This window comes from Otolemur garnettii, unplaced genomic scaffold (assembly GCF_000181295.1).
Source record: "Otolemur garnettii isolate 467f Iridium unplaced genomic scaffold, OtoGar3 scaffold00005, whole genome shotgun sequence".
Classification (NCBI taxonomy): Eukaryota; Metazoa; Chordata; class Mammalia; order Primates; family Galagidae; genus Otolemur; species Otolemur garnettii.
In genome coordinates this window covers 18242223-18247885 of record NW_003852400.1, presented here as the reverse complement: position 1 = coordinate 18247885, position 5663 = coordinate 18242223, and the positions used below count along the sequence as shown (strand labels likewise).

Here is a 5663-nt window from a genome sequence, read left to right as displayed (position 1 = left end):
CTTTTTCTTTTGACTTTCACATAATTAGAGATTCCTTTTTTTTTTTTTGTTAGAGACAGAGTCTCACTTTGTCACCCTCAGTAGAGTGCCATGGCATCATAGCTCATAACAACCTCCAGCTCTTGGGCTTGGGCTTAGGTGATTCTTTTGCCTCAGCCTCCTGAGTAGCTGGGACTACAGGTGCCGGCCACAACATCCGGCTATTTTTTTGTTGCAGTTTGGCCAGGGTTGGGTTTGAACCTGCTACTCTGGGTATATGGGGCTGGTGCCATACTCACTGAGCCACAGGCACTGCCCAATTAGAGATTCTTATGTGTTGTGTGTATCAATGGTTTGGTCATATTTATTTCTGAGTAGTAATCCATTGTATGGATATACCGTAATTTGTTTATCCATTCTCCTGTTTTTTATTTTTTATTTTTTTTTGAGACAGAGCCTCAAGCTATCACCCTGGGTAGAGTGCCATGGCATCACAGATCACAGCAACCTCCAACTCCTGGGCTTAAGCGAGTCTCCTGCCTCAGCCTCCCAAGTAGGTGGGACTACAGGCGCCTGCTACACTCGGCTATTTTTTGGTTGCAGTTGTCATTGTTGTTTGGTGGCCTGGGTTGGATTCGAACCTGCCAGCTCAGGTGTACGTGGCTGGTGCCTTAGGCAGTTGAGCCACAGGCGCTGACCCAATATTTTTTTTTTCTGTAATTTTTTTTTTTTTGGTAGTTTGGCTGGGCTGGGTTTGAACCCACCACCCTCGGTATATGGGTCTGGCACCCTACTCACTGAGCCACAGGCACTGCCCCATTCTCCTGTTGATGGACCTTTGATTTCCAGATTGTAAGTGGCTACATTCATGAAAAGTCTTGGAATGGACATATCTATTCTTCTTTTTCTTCTTCTTCTTCTTCTTCTTCTTCTTTTTTTTTTGCAGTTTTTTTTAGCTGGGGCTGGGTTTGAACCTGCCACCTCTGGCATATGGGGTGGCGCCCTACTCCTTTGAGCCACTGGCACCACCCTCTTTTTTTTCTTATATAAATACCTAGGAATAGCATAGTTGGGTGGTATGGTAGGTGTATTTACATTTTTAAAAATCTGTGAAATAATTTTCAAAAGTGGTTTCTCCATTTTACATTCTTTATAGTAGTGTGTGAAATTGTATTTTCTCTACACTGTTGCCAACAATTTGTATGATCAGTGTTTATAATTTTGCTCATTCTAGTGAGTATTTCAATTTGCTTTTATTTTGCATTTTTCTAACAACTAACAATGGTGGATATATTTTCATGTGCTTACTTAGGAGGGCTCTATTTTTAATTACACTAAGACCTCAAGCACAAATTAGGACTCTACTGGGCAAATTAGAACACGCGGTTATCCAAACAAAGAATGAAGGAGGTGAAGGGAAAAGGATATAGGGAAAGGAAAAATCCCATCTCACTGGGGTATAACGTGGCCAGGCTTTGTTAACATTAAGTCAAATAAAAGTTTATTCTTGTTATTATAGTTATTATAAAAGCTAATGATAATAATGCAAGTTGGTTCTTTTTCCCTCAAAGGAAAAATATGGCAAAAGGTACATCTTAACTAAGAGTCTGAGGGTTAAATGTTAGCAAAACGCTATATTTAAAATTAACATACAAATGGTATATACTATCAAATGTCCAAAAGTACATACTAATTAGTCTTAATACAATATAGTAACTACTTCATAGCGTTATAGTTAATAGGGCTCGATTTTATAAATCATTGCAAATGGTTTCACTAAGAAATGGAACCTAGCCTTTGTTTTTCCTTAGTGTAACCAATCAGCATGTGTAAGATTAAAGTATGCTGATAAGTTCTTTTGAGATATTTTGGCTGGCAGCTTTGAGGACAAATTGTAGAGAATCAGAGGCACTTGATTAAGAATTTTGAAACAGGTGTGGTCGGGGCTGCAGCGAAGAGAGTTTGGCGCCATGTCTCATACCATTTTGCTGGTACAGCCTACTGAGAGGCCAGAAGGCAGAACTTACGCTGACTATGAATCTGTGAATGAGTGCATGGAAGGCGTTTGTAAAATGTATGAAGAACATCTGAAGAGAATGAATCCCAACAATCCCTCTATCACATATGATATCAGTCAGTTGTTTGATTTTATCGATGACCTGGCAGACCTCAGCTGTCTGGTTTACCGAGCTGAAACCCAGACATACCAGCCTTATAACAAAGACTGGATTAAAGAGAAGATCTAAGTGCTCCTTTGTCGGCAGGCCCAACAGGCCAGGAAATAAGTTGGAAACAACAGGGGGGTGGGGGTGGGCTTGGAACACAGGTGTGTACAGCGTGCTGTAGTGGAAGTTTTGTATTATAGTAATCCTGTTTCCATTTTGTTACACTCTAGCCAAGATTGAAGATATTAGATGAAATGTGAGGCTCTTATTCAATCTGAAACCCCCATTGCCCCTACCTTTTTTCTTTTTCTGTTTTTTTTTTTTTTTACTTAAACATTTTTATGATGATTTAGATGAAAGTTGTTCTTTGTCAGCTGATGTTGCTTCCAGTCCTTCAGATTGTTCATACCTGCTTTATAACATTCACTGTACTAACCTGTCTTCAGGATGGGGTGAGGGGTGGTTAACAGTTATGTCCTCGAGATAAAGTCTTAGTGAAAAATAAATGTTGTTTAGTTATAAAAAAAAAAAAAAAAGAATTTTGAAACATAGAGCTTTTTTCTTCTTATAAAAACCAATCCAAACCAAACCAAAACAAGACCATATTGGCAATTCCAGATATTTATAAATATTCCATTGATTTTTTTCTATTGCAGTTGTCTTTTAAAATGAAATAACCTCTATCTATAAGCTGGAACAGCAAATTTATGCAAGAGGGTATGAAAATATTTTTTCTAGGGGGTGGAGGTAAGATGGCAGACTGCAGCCAGCATTCCACAGAGATGCCCATCCAGAAGGAAAGTTAAAAGATAGAAGTTTAGCAAGTAAGCTGATGGTTTGGAGCTGAGCCAAGAGAGAAGGTTGAAGAACACAAATCAACCCTGCTGAGGTGAGCTGTGACCCCAAAGATACAAACAAAAGGTACTTAATCCATTGCCAAGCAAATGGGAGTCCCCTCCCCCATGAGAAGGGCTCGCAGTAAACTCCATAAAAACAAGTGAGTAGAGTTCAAACATCCTCCCACTCCATTCCATGGAAGAGACCCTCTAAAAACTAGACCTCTTACCCATACTAGAGTGTCATGGCACTCTCCTGCCAGGCATAAAACTGTATAAAACAGTGTGTATTCTTACCTGCAACTCTGAACTCCCAGCACTCCACTCCACTCTCACCCCGAGGTCTGGAAACTTGTCCCCCATGGAGTACAGATTCTTGGGCATTTTCTCAAGAGGTGTGGATAGGGGAAGGGCTCTTGCTTGGCTGTGCTGATTCTATGGCATGGGAGTAAGAAGAGGACAGTCAGCTGAGAGGGAACCATACAGGAGTGCTGGCAGTGCCCCCGGGTGTAGAACAACAGCAGCGGTGAGAACAATAAGGCTCATGCCCCTGGGTGACTATTCCAGACAGACACACCCTGTCCCTGGGCAACCAGAGGAAACCAGGTACCTTCTCCAGTGGCAGCTACTGGCAGACAGATCTGGGACATGAGTAAAGGAGTGTGGGGACTAGAATACATGTATGCAGAGCCTGCAGACTTCCAGGGAGGGGCTGAGCCAGAGGTCTGCTTTACTGATGCTGAGATGCACCTGGCCCCCAGGGGATCATAGCTGAGACAAAGGCTGGCAGGCAGAGGCAGGAACTGACAGCTCAGTGTGAGCTCCAACTGCTTGCCATTACTCAGAACTGAGTCATGGTTTCTGTCACCTCAAGCAGCATCTAATAACCAGAACAGAAACAAACTCTGTGAAGTTGTGCTGTTCTGCCAGCAACATCTATCAGGGGCAGGGCTGAAACTGAGTGAAACACCCCAGCCTCCATTAAGCACTTGAGGTTGTCAGGCCTCACTTCTGTCTGCTGGATAGTGGCCGAGAACAGAGATCTGGCTGAGGAGACATAGATCTCTCTCTGACTCAGGCAGGTGTAAACCTCTGGGGCATCTGATCATTGGGGAGAACTGGGTCACAGCCCCAGCCCCACTGGGGCTACCAGTGACTGGGTGTGAAAGAGGTGCAAGGTAGGGAAGGAGGCATCAACTTTCCCAGACTAACTTATTTGCTGAGTTGGTCCTTCTGACCTCATGGAGCACCAGAGTCAGTCATATCTGAGCTGTCAGCAGACCCCTGCTATCTAGTTGCCAGAGACCTTTTGTACTCCCCACCTGAGACCAGTGCTGACTGGGACAATTGATTTGGACCTCTTGAACTGGGCCAATCACCTGAGGACTATCCAAAGTGGTATCCTAGGTGTGTGTTTGTGGGAAGGTGTGATTTTCATTTTCCAATTGTCCATGGGGGGCAGGGTGACTTAATTGTTGGTATTTCTCCACAGCTGAGATTTCAACCCAGAGTAACTGATTTACTAGGGTAGAACAGAGACCAGCTGAAAACAAGACAGAGGGACTTAGCCCCACCAAACCAAGGAGACCCCCAATTTCTCAGGCTGTAGCACTCTACAAAGTCCTTGGCAAAGTTCTAGAAGAAAAGCCAAACAGTATAAATTAAGCATGGGGTGGAATCAGCAAAGAAACTCTGGTAACATGAATAACCAGAGTAGATCAACCCCCCTCAAGGAAGGACATGGCAGATGCAACTGAAGACCTCATCCATAAACAGATGGCTGAGATGTCAGAAATCGAGTTCAGAGTCTGGATAGCAAATAAGATCAACAGAATGGAGGAAAGGAGGGAATCGGAATTTCAAATTATTCAAAAGTAGTCTTAAGAATTCAATGATTTCAAAGATAAAAATGACCAAAGATTTTGACACATTGAAGCAAGAGTTTGCAGCCCTCAAAGATCTGAAAAATACAGAGGAATCCCTTGCTAACAGAATGGAGCAGGCAGAAGCAAGGATCTCTGACAGAAGATAAAGCTTTTGAATGCGCCCAAGCACTCAAAGAGGAAGAGAAATAGTGAGCAAAAACAGATCATTCTCTCAGATAGCTCTGGGATAATTAAAAAAAAACTAATATTAGTCTTATAGGAATCCCTGAAGGCCATGAAGTTGCTTCACAAAACACACAGGCTCTTCTTCATGAAATTATGCAAGAGAACTTTCCAGATATGCCAAGAGATTCTGAAATTCAGATAGCAGATAGCTTCAGAACCCCACCATGACTCATCCCAAATAAGACATCCCTCAGGCACATCATAATTAACTTCACTATAGTTAATATGAAAGAGAAAGTTCTAAAAGCAGTCAGACATAAGAAAACCATAATCCACAAGGGGAATACTATTAGAATGACTGCATATCTCTCTGCTGAAACCTTTCAGGCTAGAAGAGGATGGTCATCAACTTTTAATCTCCTAAAATAAAACAACTTTCAACCCAGGATCCTGTATCCACCTAAACTGAGTTTCTTCTATGATGGAGAAATTAAATACATTAATGACATTCACATGTTGAAGAAATTTGCTATAACTAAACCAGCTCTCCAGGAAATTCTCAGACCTATCCTCCACCACAAAAGTAAACTCAGAAACTTTTGATTAAATTCCAACTTACACAGTGGCAAAAG

At 42.1% G+C, this 5663-nt stretch overlaps 1 pseudogene across 1 annotated transcript; it reads left to right on the top strand.

The window, feature by feature from the left end:
- The first annotated feature begins 1918 nt into the window (after positions 1–1918).
- LOC111728414 lies at positions 1919–2677 on the top strand (annotated as a pseudogene). The gene has a single exon (XR_002775717.1). The product of XR_002775717.1 is annotated as an enhancer of rudimentary homolog pseudogene (transcript).
- The last annotated feature ends 2986 nt before the right edge of the window (positions 2678–5663 follow it).